Source organism: Sphaeramia orbicularis, chromosome 19 (genome assembly GCF_902148855.1).
Source record: "Sphaeramia orbicularis chromosome 19, fSphaOr1.1, whole genome shotgun sequence".
Lineage (NCBI taxonomy): Eukaryota > Metazoa > Chordata > Actinopteri > Kurtiformes > Apogonidae > Sphaeramia > Sphaeramia orbicularis.
This window is the reverse complement of record NC_043975.1, coordinates 3,537,441-3,559,988: the sequence shown is the minus strand read 5'-3', so window position 1 is coordinate 3,559,988 and position 22,548 is coordinate 3,537,441. Positions and strand designations below refer to the sequence as shown.

Here is a 22,548-nt window from a genome sequence, read left to right as displayed (position 1 = left end):
TTTAATAAAACACATTTTTTTCCCGATAAATCATCTCCGTTATATATAGATCACATTAAAAAAAAAAACTGAAACATGGTGTGTTATGCAAATGCATGTTAGTCAGTAAGCTTGCATTTAGCATTAGCTTACCCATAATGCCCCGGAGATGGCTCTGTCACATGAACAGAATTAGATATGAGACACATGTGCAAATCCCCCAGTGGCCACTTATGGTACTGCAACGAAAAAACATAAACTTAGCCATTGTTTAAAGTAGAATCTCATTACCTCTGCCAGGAGGTATTGTCATCACTTTGTTTTGTGTGTTTGCATGCGTGTTTGTTTGTTAGCAAGATAACTCAAAAAGTTATGGACGGATTTTCATGAAATTTTCAGTAAATGTTGATACCGGCACAAGGAAGAAATGGTTCAATTTTGGTGGTGATCCGGTGAGGGTGGGGGGGTGGGGGTAGATCTGTCTTGGCAGAGGTCTGCGCTCTCCAAGTGCTTTTCTTGTATATAATGTTTATGTTATTGTTGTATTGTTTATTGATCTTGTCCTGATTCTGTGAACTATCATTATTATTATTATTATTATTATTATTATTATTATTAGTGGTAATGGTATTTAAAAAGAAAAAAAATCTCCTGAGGCCAAAAAGGAAGCATCTCCTCCTCACAGAGCAATGATAAAGGAGATGTAAATGACTTATTTGACATCTACAGCCACAAAAAAAAAGGAAATTACTCTTTTTTTAAAATCATTGGTTTCTATAAAACTGAGGTTTTTAAGAGTTTTAGATCATTTAGGTCCTCAGCCTTTTTACTATAATCTGGCATATTTACACCTGGAGAGGAGTGGGCGGGGCATTGGGTGATGCACTCATCTAGGTGTTTATTAATATTCATAATAATAATAATAATAATAATAATAATAATAATAATAATAATAATAAAGAAAAATGTGGAAGAAAGACATTTTTTAAGGCGTAAATGTCAATGAGCAGCTTTACTTTAAGAACCGAACCATTTTTACATGTCATACTCAAATCATACTTCCATGACTCATGCTCCACCTCCATTGTCCATATATGGTCACTTCCAACAACACACTTGTGCATCTGTTTTTTCTGTATATAAGATAATGAATGAATTATAAATATGTAAATAAATTCAAAGCCCCCCCCCCCCCCAAAAAAAGGAGGTTTAAATATCCACAACATCCCTGCACTGTATATTTTGAGCTCCAATTGGTCCATATAGGAAGGCGTGGGTGGGGCCTTGGGTGACACACTCATCCACATACGTACTGATAATATTAACATGAAGACCAGACCCTTTTTTGGGCATACATGTCAATGAGCAGCTTTCATTTAATAAGAACTGAACCATTTTTACATTTCATACTCATATAATTTTTCCAAGATTCATGTCCCGCCCCCTTTTGTCCATATATGGTCACTTTCTACAGCCAGAACAGAAACTACCACTTTCAGAACTGCAGCTCAGACATGGATGGATGATGTAAACACTTGCATCCGTTTTTTCTGTATATAAAATACAAATGAACAATTGAACAACACCTAATGCTCCGCCCCTTTTGTCCAAATATGGCCACTTCCTACAGCCTCAAAACCTCTAAATATAACTTTAAGAAACCGTTGGATGTCGTCAGTATTTGTGCATGTGTTTTTTCTGTGAACTTGAGTACATTGTGAGTCTCCAGAGTTCAAAGCAGACGGATGAACATGGTTGTCAGATCAGTAACGGTGGAATTATCTGTCGTTTGTCATATGAGCAGACACACATATTAATTGATTGTAACCATCAGATGCAGGACATGTTGAAGCACTGTTACTGTCTGTCTGACTGATAAGGAGCTTATCATGGGCACATGATAGCTTAGGACACACTGATTCTCTACACTGCCTCTGAGTGTGTGTGTGTGTGTGTGTGCTGAAATGCTGGCGTTCGCTTGTCCGTCTTAATCTAACTCCTGATTAAAGTGCATGAAATGAAGCGAATGGAACCGATATTGGCCTCGTCGACACTGAACAGGCCTGGGTTCCTGTTTATTTGAAGGAAAAGTGACATCAATATCATCACACGATGGGAAATTGTACAAATATGATCCTGGAAAAAACACGACTTAGACCAAAATAGAACCTAAAACAGGATAGTGAACCAGAATGAAGTGTCAAAAACTAGTATCTATGGATACATAAAGGTTCTGAATCGTATTATTTAATACTAAATGAGAGATACACTTGATTATTTTACAAATCTGCATTTGTATTTATACATAATTTCACAGTTTGTCCTTATTCCTCTTACTTATATAGTTTCTTGGTTTATTTTGTTCTTTTTTTTTTTTTTTTAATTCCTGAACTGTTGTAAGTCTTTCAGCTTCTCATCACACTATCTTTAGAACCATACATATTATTTTAAACATCTAACACATTTAATTTTGTAAAAGACAGTTTTTACAGAGTATTAAACTCCTGTGTTTAGGTGAAAATGCCAAAATCTGCAGTTCCTTGAATACCCACTTGGGGCGCCATAGAGTCACATAATAAAATGGACAACTTGTAGATAATTTCTTGTTTGTGACATTGATACAGGAAGTAAACGTATCTATAACTGTAACCCAGTGAAATTATAGTACACTAGTATCCACTACAGTTCTGTCTGTGTTGCCATGGTAACGCTACATGGCGCTTGTTAGAAGGACATCAGCTAAAAGCTCAATAAAACAACGCACTGCCCACATTAAATGAACAAAAAAAGTAAAATAAAATAGATAAGAGAAAGAAGACAAACCTGTGGTGCTTTGTTTAGTGGATAAATGCATTAGCTTAGCTCTTAATTAGCCCACTAGTTAGTGCAGTTAGCGCCACATACAGCAACTGAAGTTATTTGGAGTTTTTAGTGTATGTGTGTAAGAAATGTGGTTGGTGTTTACAGTTGGTTAGCAATTAGCATAGCAAAGTTTACCGCCTCCTCCACCCTTTTGTCCAAATATGGTCATTTCATTGCATTTTTCATTTTAAACTTAAAAAAAGTCCCGAGGAAAATGTCAAATAAGAAGCTTCCGCAAGATAACCTCAGCTCAGTTAGCTCAAGAAAATGAAAAAACTGACTGTTTTTTTTTCCCTGACTTTTCTGACATATGTTGCATGTTTTTTTCATGACTTTTACCCTGTTTTGGAACTGACGACTGCCTTTTACGGTCCTTAAATTAACCTTTTTTTTTTCCTAAAATGTTAGCTTGATGCTAGTTTTTTCAGATATGGCTGTTCAGTCTTCAAACAAACACTAGTTGCTTTTCGATTGAACAAAACTTTACGCGCAAAACTTTACTGAAATTTACTAAATGTCGAAAAAACAGAAGTGCATAATGTCAATTTTTCCATTAAATCACAAATGCGATGATTTGTTTATTTATTATTGTGAGATGACACGAGAAGTCATTCCATAAACATGGTGACAAACATAAATATGGTGTTGATTTACAGATATATTCATTATTATATATTACCCCGTACTAAATTTAAAAAATCATTGGGTTTCCTGGTGTGTCCACACATACCATGTTTCTTTTAAAACTCTTCTTCATTTGTTGTAACGTTTGTCAAAATCCGTTTTTTTTTTTTTTTTAAATTCACCTGACTCTAGTTGTGGTAAAAGGTCTTTCCATTGCAGTTTTGCATGATATACCATTCGTGCTACACCTGAAAAACCACCTCTTGCCAGCGCAAAAACTTTTAATTGAAAAACAAGAGTTTTAGTGAAATTGTCATTTTTCCATTAGGTAAATTTTTATGCGCAAGTTTTCTTCACACAGTTTGAGGGTCATTGGGAAAACAGGTACTCTCACATACTGTATTTAGTTAGAATTTTATACACTTTCACCTGAATTTATTGTGAGTACACTGTATTCTCCTGTTATTTCCAGCTTCAATGAACTTTATTTACTTTCTAACTCACTGTATTTACATTTTTAGGCTAGGTGCTACATACAGTAGCTAGCTAATCTAGCATCTAGCACGGTAATATATTGTCTTCATCTACATGTGTTTTGTCATTATAATAATCCCTATAAGCTTTATTTTCTTAGTGTTTCTCGTTACTGTATTGCCGTGGGTTACTGAATTGAAGTGTAATTGTGTGTTTGTGTTGTTTTTTTTTGTGTGTGTCCAGGATATGGCTGTTCAGTCTTCAACAAAACACTGTCACATACTGTATTTAGTTAGAATTTTATCCACTTTCACCTTAATTTATTATGTGTACACTGTATTCTCCTGTTATTTCCCGCTTCAGTGTACTTTATTTACTTTCTGACTCACTGTATTTACATTTTTAGGCTAGGTGCTAAGTAGCTAGCTTATCTAGCAGCTAGCATAGTAACATTGTAAGCTTTGTCTTCATCTACATGTGTTTTGTCGCTGTAATAATCCCTATGAGCTTTATTTTCCCAGTCTTTCTCATTACTGTCGTGCCGTGGGTTAATAACTTGAAGTATAATGGTGTGTTTGTGTTGTTTTTTGTGTGTGTCCAGGATGATGAGGTGGTCCTGCAGTGTTCAGCCACCATCCATAAAGAACAACAGAAGCTGTGTCTGGCTGCTGAAGGCTTCGGAAACAGACTCTGCTTCCTCGAGTCCATCTCCAACTCCAAGGTAATGATGTAAGATTCATACGGAACAACTATTTATACCTTATGTCTAATATCAGCGCAGAAAGGTGACGAATGAGTGGGAAAAACCAAAATACACCAGCAGAGGAGCAGGATTTAGGTCAGGTTTTATATCCAACAGGTGGATATTTACAGTGTTTTCATCTTATTACATCTTATATGTCAGTGTTTGTCTTGTAATGTGTTTAATATCATTGTTATCATCGTCTGTGTCTGTTATATTTTTTAATATTGTTTTCATTTTCTTTGGTCTTCGACCCAGTTTTCTTTTGTTGTGAGTTTTTATTTGGTCTTGTTTATAGTTTTAATTTCATTCATTTTTCTTTTCATTGCTATAACTTTTACATAATTTTCATCTTGTATCATTGTAATTGTTTTTGTCTTGTGTCTTTTAACTTATCATGACTGTGTTTGACCTTTTATTAACTTATATCCATCCTTTATATGTTGAATGCATATATTCTGTCTGTGGAACAGAGTTGGCCTTGTCTATATTTCAGTAGTTCTTTGTAGTTCTGTATATTTACCTCCGCCAAGGAGGTTATATTTTTGCCGGCATTGGTTTGTCTGTCTGTCTGTTTTTTTGTCTGTCTGTCCGTTTGTTTGTCTGTCTGTCTGTTTCTTTGTCTGTCTGTCTGTTTTTTTGTCTGTCTGTCTGTCCGTGTGTAAGATAACTCAAAAAGTTAAAGATGGATTTGGATGAAAATGTCAGGAAATGTTGATACTGGCACAAGAAGCAAATGATTAAATTTTGGTGGTGATCGGGGGGGGCACTGATCTGGTCTGCACTCTACGAGTGCTTCTAGTTTCAATATATATTTACAGTAAACCTTTGGCTGATTTGGTTTTTTACAGTCTGTAATTAGCACTGTAAGAATCTACAGCAAAAAAGAAACAGATTCTATTCTATTCCATTATATGCTATTCTATTCTTTTTTTATGCTATTCTATTATTTTCTATTCTATTTTATTCTATGCGATGCTTTTCAATGCTATTCTATTCCATGCTATTATGTTCTATTGTATTTTATTGTGTTCTGTTCTGTTCTAGTCTAGTCTATTCTATTCTATGCTATGCTATTCTATTATTTTCTATTCTATTCAATTTTATTCTATTCTATGCTATTCAATGCTATTCTATTGTATGCTATTCTGGTCTATTGTATTATATTGTATTGTATGCTATTCTATTCTATTCTATTCTATTCTATTCTATTCTATTCTATTCTATTCAATGCTATGCTATGCTATTCTATGCTATGCTACTCTATTCTGTTCTATTCTAGTCTAGTCTAGTCAGTTCTATTCTATTCTATTCTATTCTATAGAAGTCCTCATACTCATATGAAGTGCATATATTTGTGTTAAACTTAGGGGGTTAAACTCCTCCAGTCCCAGATACACAGACTGTTGAACCCTGAACCTCCACATCCAGCCAACGTCCACACATAGTCTTCTATTCTATTCTATTCTATTCTATTCTATTCTATTCTATTCTATGAACATAGGGGTTAAATCCTCCAGTAGCAGACCCACAGACTGTTGAACCCCGAACCTCCACATCCAGCCAACGTCCACACATAGTCTTCTATTCTATTCTATTCTATTCTATTCTATTCTATTCTATTCTATTCTATGAACATAGGGGTTAAATCCTCCAGTAGCAGACCCACAGACTGTTGAACCCCGAACCTCCACATCCAGCCAACGTCCACACATAGTCTTCTATTCTATTCTATTCTATTCTATTCTATTCTATTCTATTCTATTCTATTCTATTCTATGAACATAGGGGTTAAATCCTCCAGTAGCAGACCCACAGACTGTTGAACCCCGAACCTCCACATCCAGCCAACGTCCACACATAGTCTTCTATTCTATTCTATTCTATTCTATTCTATTCTATTCTATTCTATGAACATAGGGGTTAAATCCTCCAGTAGCAGACCCACAGACTGTTGAACCCCGAACCTCCACATCCAGCCAACGTCCACACATAGTCTTCTATTCTATTCTATTCTATTCTATTCTATTCTATTCTATGAACATAGGGGTTAAATCCTCCAGTAGCAGACCCACAGACTGTTGAACCCCGAACCTCCACATCCAGCCAACGTCCACTCATAATCCTGCGGTATTTGTTCCTCAAATCTCCTTCAGCAGAGGAAAGTTCAACCTGTCTGAGCTTTTCCACAGTGACAGAACATGCTCATCTGTCATCCAGCCAATGAACGGCGCTCTACAGAATGTCCTGAAGACGCTGGCGCTGTGTTGTGTTTGTTTACTCAGCTGTATAATTTGTGTAGTGACTAATCCGTGCTGTGGATTACATCCTGTAAATACAGTTCCACTCTGAACACTGAGCTCAGCAACTCCACTGGAAAAATGTGTGAGTGCAGATGAAGGCCAGTGTCAGCTGGAAACCACGGCCTGTCCGTCACACCACTGTCTTTGACCTTTGATTACCTCATATCTGTATTTTATATAGTGAATGTGTATGTCCTCTATCTGCGGAACAGAGTCAGGCTTTTCTATATTTCAGTTCTTTGTACTTCTGTATATTTTCAATATTTATTTACAGTAAAATTTTGTGTAATAGTTTTATAGTCTTTAATTAGCACTGTAAGAATCTACTGCAAAACAGAAACAGAGCTTTTATTCTATTCTATTCTATTCTATTCTATTCTATTCTAGTCTAGTCTAGTCTAGTCTAGTCTAGTCTAGTCTCTTCTATTCTATTCTATTCTATTCTATTCTATTCTATTCTATTCTATACTATGCAATGCTATGCTATTATTTTCTATTCTATTTTATTCTATGCTATGCTATTAATTTCTGTTCTATTTTATTCTATGCTATGTTATTCAGTGCTATTCTTTTGTATTCTATTCTATTCTATGCTATGCTATGCTATGCTATTCTATTATTTTCTATTCTATTCTTTTCTATTCTATGGTATGCTAATCTATTATTTTCTATTCTATTTTATGCTATACTATTCTATTATTTTCTATTCTGTTCTATTTTATTTTGTGTTATGCTATTCTATTCCATGCTATTATTTTCTATTCCATGCTATTCTATTCTATTCTATTCTATTCTATTCTATTCTATTCTATTCTATTCTATTCTATTCTATTCTATAAATAATGGCCTGTCCATCATATATGTGTGTGTTTTTCAGAATGTGCCTCCAGATCTGTCCATCTGTACGTTTGTGTTGGAACAGTCTCTGTCAGTGCGAGCGCTGCAGGAGATGTTGGCCAACACCGAGGACAAGGCGGAGGGGGTGAGTACCAACCACAACCCTAACCCTAACCCCAACATGCAAACATAAAGGGTAACAGATACGTGAATACAACAGGTCAGTCACATGATCTGAGACCAATCATAAAACCCCTGAGTCTGACACTAGTCTGATTAGGTTTAGAGTAGGGGTGTCAAACATGCGACCTGTGGACCCAAACTGACCCATGGGATGAATTTACAAAGTTCAAAAATTACAGTGAAGACATTCACAACCAATGGTGTTCAAATCATTTTAGTTCAGGCTCCACATACAGATGAATATGATCTGAAGTGGGTCAGACCAGTAAAATACTATCAGAATAAGCTAGAAATAATGACAAATATAAACTTTTAGGTGAAAAAAGTAAAATTGCATTCTGAAAATGTTTACGTCTACAAACTCTCCTTTAAACATGTGAATAACATGAACAAATAACATGAAAAATAAGTGCGATTTTACCAATATTCTGCCTCAGTTTATCATTTACACATGGACTATTATTGCTTACAGATCACAGTGGATCTACAAATACACAAAACATTTAATAACAGGTTCAATTTTGGAGATTTGAGTTTAATTTGCAGTTCGTTTATATTTCAGATTCCATATTTAACAGCATCACCAGATGGACTTCATTCTCATTATTTACACATTTATGCAAAAACAAGAGATGACCATATAGAATTATAATGAACACCTACTGCTCAAAAACAATTATTGCTTTTTTTCAGTTGATAATTTCAGTCAAAATGAACAGAAAACTGGTTAAATACAGCAATTATTTAAAGTGATAACATTAGAACCATATGAATAACTGAATTCTTCTGTATTTATTGATCAGATTTGTCCGTTAAAATGTGCTCAGTCAGTCATTTCTCCATCTTTGTCTCTGATCAGAAGTTGTTTCCACTGTAAAATGTGCTGTGTGAATATGTTTGTCAGTTTGGAATCATGTCACTGCCTACACACTAATAATGCACTGCCAAAATTCTGCTCAGTTGTTGGTTTTCTCTTCCTAAAATAATCCCAGATCATCACAGGAATCAGGCGTTTGGTACTCGGAGTGTGTTTTCATGTCATGTATTGAAGGATTGTCCTAGATGGTCTTTTTATTCTTTTTTTTTTTTAACATGATTAGAGATGATGTTTTTATTCAATGAAAATCAGCTTTAGGTCCAAGTTCTCAAATGATTACACTTAAATCCATGTAAGTCGAAGCTTAAGGGATGGAGGTTTTAACTTATATATGTATCCACATAGGGACAATGTCCAAAGTCTGTTCGGTTTGGACAAATTTAGATTTTTGATGAATTTTTTAAATATAAAAAAATTGCTTTTACTTTTAATGGTCCATATTTTGATCGTTTACAACATGTAAATGGTTACATATATCAATATAGATCCTATTGATCACTGATAGGAAGTCACATGTGGACTTTCATATGGATCCATGACCTTTGACCTTGAGTGACCTTGAAGGGTCAAACAGAAGGTCACCAATGTCTAGATTTCAACAATCGTCTTCTCTGAAACTCATGGTCGGATTCATTTAAAAATTTTTATGATTGTTCCTTGGGACAATGTCTACAAATTTTTTTTTCACAGTTTTGAGAAATTTTTATTATGAGAATTTTTTTGAAAAATCTTTGAAATATTAAAATTTGCTTTTACTTTTAATGGTCCATATTTTCATGGTTTCTAACATGCAAATAGTTACAGATATTGATATAGTTACTTTTGAGCTCTGATAGGAAGTCATATGAACTTTCATATGGATCCATGACCTTTGACCTTCAGTGACCTTGAAGGGTCAAACTCAAGGTCAACAACATCTACATTTCAACAATCTTCTTTTCCTAAATGACTGGTCGGATTAATTTCCATTTTTTATGTATTGTCCATCAGACAATGCCTACAAAATCTATTCACAGTTTTGAGAAATTTTTATTTTTTTATTTTATTTTTTTTGAAGTATCAAAAATTTACCTTTTACTTTCAACAGTTCATGTTTTAATGGTTTATAACATGTAAATGGTTACAGATATCAATATAGTTCCTGTTGATCACTGATAGCAAGTCAGATATGGACTTTTATTTGGGTTCATGACCTTTGACCTTGAGTGACCTTTAAGGGGTCAAACTCTAGATTCTAGTCTAGATTTCAACAAACCTCTTCTCTGAAACTACTGGTCGCATTCATTTCAAATTGTATCTTCCTTGGGACAATGTCTACAAAATTTTTTCAGTTTCGAGAAATTTTTATTTTTGAATTTTTGACAAATTTTTTGACAAATATTAAAAATTACCTTTTACTTCTAATGGTCCATATTTTGATGGTTTATAACATGTACATGGTTACAGATATCAATATAGTTATTATTGATAACTGATAGAAGTCATATATAGACTTTCATTTGGATCCATGACCTTTGACCTTAAGTGACCTTTAAGGGGTCAAACTCTAGATTCTAGTCTAAGTTTAAAAAATCTTCTACTCTGAAACTACTGGTCAGATTAATTTCAAATTGTATATGCATCTTCCTGTGGACAATGTCTACAAAATTTGTTTACGGTTTGGAGAAATTTAGATTTTGGTACTTTTGGCAAATTTTTATTATAGATCACTGATAGAAGTCATATATGGACTTTCATTTGGATCCATGACCTTTGACCTTGAGTGACCTTGAAGGGTCAAACTCTAGATTCTAGTGTAAATTTCAACAATCTTCTTCTCTGAAACTACTGGTCAGATTCATTTAAAATTATTTATGTATTTTCCGTGGGACATTGTCTACAAAATTTTTCACAGTTTTGAGAAATGTTGATTTTGGACTTTTTTGCAAATTTTTTGAAATATTGAAAATTGGCCTTTATTTATAATGGTCCATATTTTGATGGTTTATAATATGTAAATGGTTCCAGATATCAATATAGTTCCTACTGATCACTGATAGAAGTCATATATGGACTTTGATTGGATGAGTTGAATTCTCCTCCAGTGAAAGTCCCACCCACTTCTATAGTTAGATTGATGTGCATCCAGACCACAGAACTGGAACATAGAACAGAACCTGACAACCTCATACATTCAACTGGGGATTGATTCAGATAGAACATGACGCTGATATACAGGGAAGTTGGTCCTATTTTTAGTCAATAAAAATCAGCTTTTTGTATTTAATGTCAAAGTTTTCAGATGATTACATTTAAATCCATGCAAGTAGAGGCTTAAGGGCTGTTTTTTTTTTATTTCTTACATGTGAAAATCCGCTGAAAACAAACAAAAACTGACTTATCTGTTGATGAAATGGACAGTTTTAATGGTGGTATGTTAAAGGCTGGATCCGCAGTGCAGATGTGGAGCTGCGGTGGCAGAGGAGGACTTAATAACGATGGGAGTCGTGTCAGATCTCATCATGACTTGCAGGAAGGAGTTATTAATTTCTCCTTTCTCACTGTCAGCATGCATCAAGGCCACGGACACACAAACACTCACACTTATTGCGAACATATTGTTATTACATGCACTCATATATAGAGGTGGAGAATCATGGCACATGGGGAACATGTTCAAAAGCTCAGATGTGAAGCTCCACTAATGGACCCTGCAGCGAAAAACAGCTCATTTATGCGCAGAGTTAAGCACAGATATGGACTGAACCTTTTGTCTGTTACTATGGCTCCATTTTGCCCATATTTGTGCAGTCTGGAAATAGATGCAATGTCAATTTGTGCATCTTGAAGGCAGTGGAGGCCATATTTGCAAGACTCAACAAAGAAATGAAACAAAAATCCACCTCACAGAACACAGCCTCCATTTCTGCCTCTTCTAAACCCATAAAACCCAAAAATACACTGACAACCAAAACCATCTACTGTTTAATACCTGCTGATCCATTAATTCTATCAATACATGTCAATAATTGGTGTAAAATACAGTTATTCATCTGTTCATGGTCATCAGATATGACCCATTTGGACGTTCAGAGGCTCCGTAGTTACCGTGGAAACACCGTCATCTTCTACAACATTGATTCACCAGTAAAACCCATGGAGCTGGATCAGTGACAGTGGATGGACACATACAAAAATGAAAAATAAATAAATAAATAAAACAAGTGGTTCCAGGCACAACAAACCCTGCCCCTCAAATGTATTTTAGCTAATTTTTATTTTTTAATATATTGATTTATTTAATAGGGACCATGTATATTTATGAATCTTGCTGTATAAAAAATACACCCATGTAAATTTGCCAGAATTAGTAAAAATAACTATTTTTCATCTGCAGTCCTTAGGCAGGTGACAGAAACAAGACATAAAACAGCCAACATTAATACATCACTTGTTCGCTAGAAATTAAAAACGTAAAAATACACATAATGATCACTTAGACATCATCAAAACAAACAAACAAACAAGCAAACAAACAAATAAACAAAAAACAAATATTGGCATTGATCCAGCTGATGTCAGCATATCAACTGCCTCTATATATGTGGCAAGTTTGAAGTAAACTGAAACAAAATAGATGTTTTTATAGACATTTGAAATTTCACCCACTATAAGTAAATGGAGAAAAAAAGGAATAAAAAGTTCATAAAAGATTTGAACTTTGACCTACTTTTCACAAAAATGTAATCACATCTATTTTGGGTACCTGGCAATCTATAAACCCAATTTGGTATGAATTCAACCAATAGTTTTGCTGCTGTAGTGTGAAACAAACAAACAAACCACTTTGGGGGCTGGGTAATAATTAATAAAATTAACAAAATTAACAAAAACAAGTAAGAAAATTTACAATATAATAAGTAACATAGAGAAAATAAGCAAAAAATGAACAAAATCTAATGAAATACTAAATAAAATAAATAATAATCAACAAAATAAGGGCCTTGCTGGACGGGGTACCGGAGGGTTAATAGTAGAAAGTTGAAAATTAATGATTAAAAAGTAACTAGTGCAAAAATACAACAAGCAGAAATAAGTCGAGCATAAAAAATTATCTTTGTCACCTTCACCAATGAGTCTTCAAGTTGTCCTTCAAAACCACAGTGTATTATGGGATTGTAACCACATGACACCTTCAATTCCAGCTGAACAAGTGGAAAAAAAAAAAAAAGAACAGGAGAAAAAAACTCTGCGTATTAGTTCTAAAGGTGCATGAGTGTGAGTTGTGTGTTAGTGGGGCTTTAGCGTCGTCTCCTCCTGTTGGATTACCCTACATCCACACTGAAGGATCCGGATTTCACTTTCTAATAAACACATCTGTCGGCCGCAGGACTCTGACGGCGAGTCTGTCAGCGTCAGATAAAGTTCCCAGAGGTGACGGCTCATGTGGAACGGCGGGAAAAGCACTGGAGGATTGGCCTGGAGCCATCGGCTTGAACCGATGCAGTCATTATAATAGGGTTTAATGGATCTAAATACATTAGAATCCAGCAGCACTGAGGGATTTAACACCTAAATGATCCCAGTCACAGGTGGGAGGGTTACACTTCTAGGGATAAACACTGGGAAAGGATCGTTCTGAAGGAGTTTTTACTGACAACAACTGTTTTCATGCTTTTGTCACTTTAGCCGTTAGCATCATTAGCATTTATCATCAACCCTTAGATCAAGGGTCTCAAACATGCGGCCCGGGGGCCAGATGCATCCCACCAAAGGTTCCAATCCGGCCCCTGGGGATGAATTTACAAAGTGCAAAAATTCCTCAGTCCAGGCTGTGGAACTCATTTTAGTTCAGGTTCCACATACAGACCAATATGATCTACAGTCAAATAACAGAATAATAACCTCCAAAAACAAATGATTCCATATTTTCTTTAGAGTTTGAGAAAAAAATATTAAACTATGCCTATAAATAATGACAACTTAAAATTTTTGTCTTTGTTTTAGTGCAAAAAATAACATTAAATTATAAAAACATTTAGATTTAAAGAACTACAGGAGGTCCTCGGGTTACACGGTACTCGACCTACGCTGTTTCGACTTTATGATGCCTGAGTCTCGTCCGCCAGTTTGTCTCCAGCCCCATAGTGTAGAGTGTCTGTGTTTGTGCTCCGTAATTTTCTCGGTATCCTCACCTTTTTCACCCTCCTTTTTCACATCATGGCCCCAAAAAAGAAAGCAGGATCTTCTAGCGATGCTGGTCCAGCCAAGAGGAAAGCCATTACGATGGAAACGAAGCTGGATATCATCAAAAGGTCGGAGAAAGGCGAGACGCCGACGAACATCGGTAAAGCCTAATACGTGTATTTGGATATTTATTTAGAGATTTAGGGGGTATTTAGGGGGTATTAAAGGGTTAATTCCAACTTACGCGGAAATTCGGGTTACATCGCCAGCGTGGGAACGGAACTCGTTCGTAACCTGAGGACCTCCTGTATCCTGTAACAATAAAATGTGAATAACCTGAAATGTCTAAAGAAAATTAGGCACAATTTGAACTATTTTCTGCCTGTTACTAAGTGTTTCGGGTCTTTGTGGCAGATACTTCAAGGCAAAAATAGGGCTGGCAAGGCAAGGCAACATAGACCCTGGTCCAACTGGGAACTGAACAACGAACTTTCTAACTGCGTAGCTTTCGGGTACCATGAGACCTGAAAGGGCCAGCGGTCTCAAAAGAAAACACAATCATCTTCACATCCGAGAATGTACCTACGAATGTGTTTGTCTGGTTGTGCAACAGTTTGCAGCAGTTTGGAATCCCCCAGAGTCATGGAAGCAGAACTAAGTCTTCTACAGATCCACTAATCTGTCACGACCTCTGTCTTTTCTCCGATGGGATACATGTGTTTTTATGTGTCGTCTGTAAAATGACAAAGGCAACTTACTTGTTCCTGTTCTCTCTCATTTCCACACAGCATGTTGATGTGGAAATCTGGGTAGGTGTGCCTCCACTCGCTGTATCTGTGTGTCCTGGTTGTTACCGTCCTTCTGTCTGTGGTGCACATCCTTGTCTTTGTTATCTATGAAGTGACTATTTATGGGAGGTTTGGAGATTTCAGATACAGGGATGTTACCTGGACCTCTGCGCTCTGCAAGACGGGCCGACTGATGAAGACGATACCGAGACAGGCTCTGAAAATACCCCGTCCTTCCTCTGTGAATAACATTTGGTTGGATAGTTAGACTCTTATCTGCGTTTTCAGGTGTTTTCACAAGGCCAATGTTTGGACGGTTTGGGAATCTAACCTCAGTTCATTTCCCTCTGGGTGGGATTTGTTTGGGCAGGTCTGAACTCAGGTGCAGACCAAAGTCACTGCACCTCAGATGCTTGGAGAAAGTGGTGGGAAAGTGATCCAACCTCCCGCTAAGTGAACTTTGGGATTTACAGGAGCAGCAGCTGGAAAATGAACCCACGTGCAAGCAGGGTTTCCATCAGAAAAGCTGCAAAAGACTGGAAAAGTTCGCAAACAGCAATTTTCTAACTAGATTTGGTGACTTCTTTATTTAAAATTAAACCAGTAAATTAGTTTTTTGCACTTCACAGGACCTACAGCGTTTCTACACCCATAACCCTTTAACATCCGCCCTTTTCATTGTGCACTGAACTCTGAACCAAAATGGAACATCTTCTATTTTCTGTTCAACATGTGACTAAAACACATTTAAATTTACATTTATGCATTTGGCAGACGCTTTTTTCCAAAGTGACTTACAGGGGAAAAACTAAAAATAAAAGAAAAATACAAGAATAGATTAAAAACATAAAACCGCTGTACAATTAAAACAATGTCGTACAGAAGAATAAAAATCAAAATAATAAACTAAAATACAAGAATAGATTAAAAAGACATAAAAGTAGCTGTACACTTAAAAACAGTGAAATAAAAATACCAAGTAAAAACAACAGAATAGACATGGTAATACATTTTAAATGGAATGTTTGAAAGTGCTAGGACAGGAGGTGCTCTCACACAACCTAAACTATATCACACTATATCAAATAAGCATCAGATGTAAACCTTCATCCAATAAAGTGTCAAGAACAAACCATCGATGCACTAATATATCGTCTGGACATCAGTATTGGCCAATATTTGCTCATATCAACCAATATTGTTATTAGCATATCAGACATGTTTTCATCAATGGCAGTGGCAGATATTCATTGATTATGACAGTATTAACGTTTTATTTCTCCATCAATGTTTATATTTGGGTCTGTGTTCATTCATATATAAAAGAATAAGTTAAAACAGGAACCATTTTTCACATTTATAATGATTTTTTTTGTTAAGGCATAATAAATAACTAAATCAGTATTGGTATTAGCCATTAATTTTTCAATTAGTATATTTATAGTAATATTTGGGTCATGTCACCAAACCTCCAACACAACCAAGTAGCCTTTTAATGTTTGCAAAGTTGATGTTTGTAAGGGTTGGGGTTCATATTTCAGACAAGTTTCAACAAATGAACACAGAAACTAGAAGGTTTTCACCTTTAAATATAGTCTAATCCATGCATTTTGGATTTATACGTCCACACCTAACAGAAGTTCATGGACTTTTAGATAGAGTTACGGTTCTAGTGAAAGGATGGATGTCAAGGATTTACAGCTGCTAGTTTTTAAAGGATCCAACTACAAGCAGAGTGCAATTTGTCAAAAAAACAGAGGTTGATTTTTTTTTTTGGAGTGGGGGGGGGTGGGCAGCAGTTATATACGTGGGGGTGTGGTCTATAACTAATGCAATTAATGCTGGTGTGAAACTAAAGTGAAACTTTACATACTTTCAATGTCCAACACCAGGTTCTATTCCTCTCTTATACAGCAGATCTTACATGAAATTTTCACAACTTCTAACCTGTATCCACTGGACCCCCTCCACTGCTCTATGCCTCCCCCCCACAAATGCTGGGCCCCATGAATTTGCCACGTTTATCCCCCCTTTTTGGCGCCCCAGTGCATGGGGACGTTTGCGAATTAAGAGACTGCCGACAGTTCGGTTCAGGTCAATGTCAGTGCGAGTAATCTAGGATATATGTGGAAGAAAACTGGTTGGTTGACCCCCCCGAGCTGAAGTAGGGATGTAAAATCCAGAGGAGGGGTTGATTCCCCCAATCCCCCCCAAAAAATCACACCTTGACTGTAAGTAGACGGTAATCGGTACCAGTTGCCATCTTTGTTACCCTTTATCTTCAGCTCAGGTAGGGGAAGCAGGTTTTTTTGTTCGGTTTAACTCCACAAATAAAACCACAAACTCTCGCCATCGACAAACACCAACTGCATCATCGTGTTGACTAATTTTCTCCAAAGCACTCTCTGCTAAAGCAGCATGCACTCCTGAAACATCTTCAATCAGAACTCCAGTCTAATCAGTCTGATTCAAGCGTCTCTACAGCGTCTTGTTAGTTGAAGATGCAGCCTGTACTTCAGTCAAACCCAGAGTAAAACGACGCCTTTGAACGTCGGTGCAGATCATGGACACGTCTAATCTCAATGTGTTCGTGTGTAATTGAAGGATCTGCTACTTTTCCTTCTAGTCTCTGCAACAAAATACCACCCAGCTTATGTTCTGTTACAAAACCTGGATTCTGTTGCAGGGAAAGGCATTGTTCACTGTAGGAAATGGGACTTTTTTTTTTTTTTTAACCTTTTTTCAACAGGCAAAAGAGTTCATTTAAGTTAAGGCAACAACAGCCATTTTGTTAAGGTCAGGAGAACATTGTGGTCATATGATCTTTTAAGCCAAACCCTGGTATGTTCACCTAAACCTAAATGTCTATTAATAAATGTCTGTTTGATATATTTTTCTAGATCTACAAAAAAAATATATATCCAAAACTTCATGGGAAGGAATGCTTCTAGGACCAAAAAAGAGTTTGTTCGAGGTGTTCTTTGGAAAAAGGGATTCATAAAGTAGATGACAAACTGGAAGAAAACTCCAAGGCACTCTATTTAAGGAATTCAAAGAAAACTTCCTGATGAAGGCTTGAAGCTGAAATGCGTAAAAGTGTTTTGTTTTTTTTTAGGTCTATATATGACCATGCCATGAAAATACAGGTATTTTAAAGAGATTTTAAAGAAAGTGCCCTGGAGTTTTCTTCCAGTTTTTCATCAAAAAATATATATTATTGAAGTATTCAGGGTTCCCACAGGGTCTTAAAAAGTCTAAAAAGTCTTTAAAAGATATTAAATTTGATATGGTAGGTCTTAAGTTATGTTGCCATAAACTTTTTGGCTATGTTATGTTTAAATGTGTCCGTTAAATGTCCAAGATGCAAAGAAAGTAATGATTGTCGACTCAGTTCCACCTGTTTCAACCCAAAAATTTATACTGAAATTAGGAAGCAATTATCACTAACTTTGCAATAATTGGCTCCTAAGAAGAGAAATGACTCAGAATGATAGGGATCCAGGCATTGGAGTAAATAAATACTTTTTCCTAAATTCTAGGAGTCACAAGTTTTTGCTTGTATGGCCATGAAATAGGCTTTAAATTATGTTTTAAGTAGTTTTAAAAAGGTCTTTAAAAGTCTTAAACTGAACTTGTAGAAACCTGTAGGAACCCTCAGTATTAAGGTAAAGCTAAACACCAGTGAATAAATACGCCATAGTATTAATTACAGTTCACTGTGAAGTAAAGTAACGTGAAGTAATACAATACTAGTTTCTGTTCCGACCACTTAAATTACAATGAATAATGATGGTGGATTTATTGTCCAGTAAAACCAAATAACTACCAACAGTGCAGCTTTAATCCTTAAAGACCCAAACGTCCACTGGAGACCAAAACCATCTACTGATCTAAACTGTTTAATACCTGATGATCCATTAATTCTATCAATACATAGAAATAATTGGTGTAAAATACAGTTCTTCATCTTTTCATGGTCATCAGATATGACCCATTTGGACATTCAGAGGCTCCGTAGTTACCATGGAAACACCGTCATCTTCTACAACATTGATTCACCAGTAAAGCCCATGGAGTTGGATCAATAACAGTGGATGGACACACTGGGTTTATGTTCAGTTAATGAGAGATTGGACTGAAAAAGACACTTTTTCTTCGGTTTTCTCTGTTTTTAAAACAATGATCCTTAACTTTAATCAGAGGTTTTATGAACATCTACATGATCAGCAAATTAAATTTTGGAAAGTACATGATTTTAACTGAAGAAATGCAAAATACAGAAGATACTATTATAATAAATGGTGGCCAATCACTTAACAAAGGTTAAATATAGAGAAAAAAATCTGTTGGACCTGCTACAAAAGCAGCACTGGGTCCTTCAGTGTTAAATTGAATGGTCATGAGTTCCAATGGACTTGACAGAATAAACAAGTACAAATGGATTTCTTATATAAACACAGGACAGTTTCAGCCTCTGTCCCAGAGGATCAGATCTGTTTAGTATTCTCTGAAGTCCTGTAGTGTTCTGGGTGTTCACAGCGACCACAGCAGAATGACTGCAGTGCAGCAGGACAGACGTCAACGCTGACAAAACCAGTGTGTAGACAGGACAAACACCAGGGTTCCAGAGGGATGGTGCTGAAGAGAGTTCAGTCCATGGAAAACCAGGAAAATGATGCAAAATGGTAGAAATAGTCCGATGAATTGACTTTACAAAAATAAAATTAGCAGTTAATAATGTTAATACTGCTAATGGTGCTGAAATAAACCATTTGGGTTTAGTGGGTGGACTCCATCTTGGTGACATCTGATGTAGTTTACAAGACCAGTATTGGCTTTGTTTACTATTAAGTATTATTAAGCATATTTCTATACCAATGACATGTGTCATGCAGTACAACAGATGCAGTGCATTGAGCCAGTTCACACTAAGGTTGCACCAATCCGATTTTAGGGTCAGATATTGGCCCTGATATTGACATTTTAGCTAGATCGGTGATCTATGAAAGCAACCGATCCATAAGACTGATCCTTCCCCTTTAACCCTTTAAATTTTTGCAACATGGGCTACGTCATGCATGCCGAACATAATTCTAAAAGTAACAGCTCCCCCCCCCCATTCATGGACCTCAATCCATGGGGGGTGGGAGTATGTGGTGAGTGATTTATACTGTTGTGATGTACAATAGTAGTCTCTAACGCACCCATATGCACGCATGATGATGTCACTCACAACCCCCCCCCGAGTTGAGAACCTCTGCTCTAAATCAACTATGATATTGGATTGATATCAGGTATCAACTGATTCGCAACGCCCCAGCATCAGTATCGACATCGGTACTGAAAAAGTCGGATTGGTGCATCCCTAGTTCACACTAAATGATGTCTTACTGTCTTTACCACAAACTACAATTTGCACATTTATGTAACATGTGTAAATGATGACTTCATTCAAGCAGGATAAAAAAAAAATTCTCAACATTAGCTCCATTGCATATTTTTCCAGACTAGTATTGTTCTGGTTGATGGTATCACTTCTAAGTATGATGTTTGTAGTTTTGCCAGGAATTAACTAATTTATTCCATTTTAAAGGTTTGCTTTGTACGATTTGCGCATGCTTGTGTGCTTATGTGGTTTGTTGCTGTTGGAGTCTGTGTTTTGTGCTTTGAACTTGTCATTTGTTGTTAGTTAATACCATTTTTAAACCGACAGTAGCTGATGTGGCTGCTGTAGAGGAGCAGAAGAGAAGCCTAGCAGAACAGGGGGATGAGAGTAAAGACTTAAATGGAAATCAATAAACAGCTGTTATTACGTGTAATATGAAGGCAGTTAGCTTAGACACTGTGATACTAGACAGCAGCACATGATAACACCGCTGAGGGATGGGAATATGACAGTAATGAATGGATGTTTAGACCTGAAAAACCCTGCGATGTATGGATTAGTTTAGTTTTTTGTGAAGTCTATTATAATGACTTTAAAACTTCTTCCCATGACAGAAGTATCTACCCTTCTCTACTCGTCTACGTCTGTTTTTGTTGATATTTCTGTCTCTGCTTTGTTCTGATATCTCTGTTTCTCACTGTTCTTTCCTTCAGAGTTGACTTCCTGTCTTTTCAACGGTTTGTTTCTGTCTTCCTTTTGTCCATGTCTTCCTCAGACGGCGCAGGGCGGTGGACATCGAACCTTATTGTACGGACACGCCGTCCTGCTGCGACACTCCTACAGTGGAATGGTCAGTAAATGCACCGAACACCAGAACACAGGAAAAAAAATCTGTTTTATTTTTGATTTCATTTTATTTGTTTATTTCGAGCATTTACAGAATACATGCAAATTCAAAATTCCAAAATCATTCATCTACACTCGAAAAGGAGTGGGAAGAAGAAAAACTTAATGGATGATTTCTCTTTGGGTTGATGACATGATAAAGTTCCTCTATGGTTGAGATTAAGGTTAAATCTACGGAAGAGGATTAGGTCCACTGGAAAAAAAAAAGATTAAGGTCCAATATATTTTTTTATTATTATTCTGAGAAAAAAGTCAGAATTCTGAGATTAAACTCAAAATTCGGAGAAAAAAGTTAGAATTACGGAATTTCGACTTTTTCCTCAGATGAGCAAAAGGTGAGTGAATGTTGTGTTCTGAAACTTGTGTATGAAAATTTGAAGAAAAAGCCACTGATACCTGTTTCCCTTCCTTTTGCTCATGTAACAGTGAAAAGGCTTCCTCTGGAACCCCTCGAATGTGTGAAAAGTCACCTAAATCTGTCATTATGTCAGCCTGCTGTACTCATCCTTTATGCCATAAAGCAAAAGTGACACTCACACTGAATGTCAATTTTTTCTTTCTTTCTTTCGTTTCTTTTTTTTTTTTTTTTTTTAGAATTCTCTGAAAAAAAGTCAGAATTCTGACTTTTTTCTCTCAGAATAATAATAAAATTTCTATATTTTGGACCTTAATTTTTTTTTCCAGTGCCCCTAATCCTCTTCCATATAAATCACTTAATTACTGGCATAGGGACATTCAATCTCACAGCATCTAGCATTAGCATTAGCACTTAGCATACTAGATGCAGTGAGCTGCCATTAAAGGTGTTCACTGACCTACTCCAGATCTTCATTAGCACCATGATCAAAGAGAAATAATGTACCTGTTTTTGATGGTGGGGGAAACCTGAAGAAACTCATGTTGCGCTAAGCTAGCTAATGACATTTTGCATGTTACTTTGGAACAAATGAATGTCTGGTCCACAAATTGTGTCAAAGTCGTTTTCCCACTGGGACTGGGACCGTCAAAGATAAGAGACAAATATTTATCCATCCAAGGATTTGAGCCATTATGAACAGCACCTAAACCATCATAAAAGTCAATTCTGTAGTCTCTTTTAACAAGTCTGTTTTTAAAGTTTTTGGATTTACATTATATGACCTCCTCTGGCTTTTTCAATTCTTGTACACACATAAGATAAAGATAACGGTCCAAAAAATGATGCAAAAGTTGTAGTTTTATTCCACCTGTCCTCTTAAATCTTCCACAAGTGTCGGTAAAACTTGTCATTTGTTGTTAGCTAATGCCAGTAGCTGATGTTGCTGCTGTAGAGGAGCAGAAGAGGGGATTGAGAGTAAAGATTATCACAGGAAGAACAACCAAAGTCCTCCGCATAAAAATCACTAAATAAGCTGTTATTGTGTATAGTATGAAGGCAACAG

At 36.1% G+C, this 22,548-nt stretch overlaps 1 pseudogene; it reads left to right on the top strand.

The window, feature by feature from the left end:
* Positions 1-22,548, top strand: part of LOC115410430 (ryanodine receptor 2-like) — a 244,401-nt pseudogene that overhangs the window by 58,613 nt on the left and 163,240 nt on the right.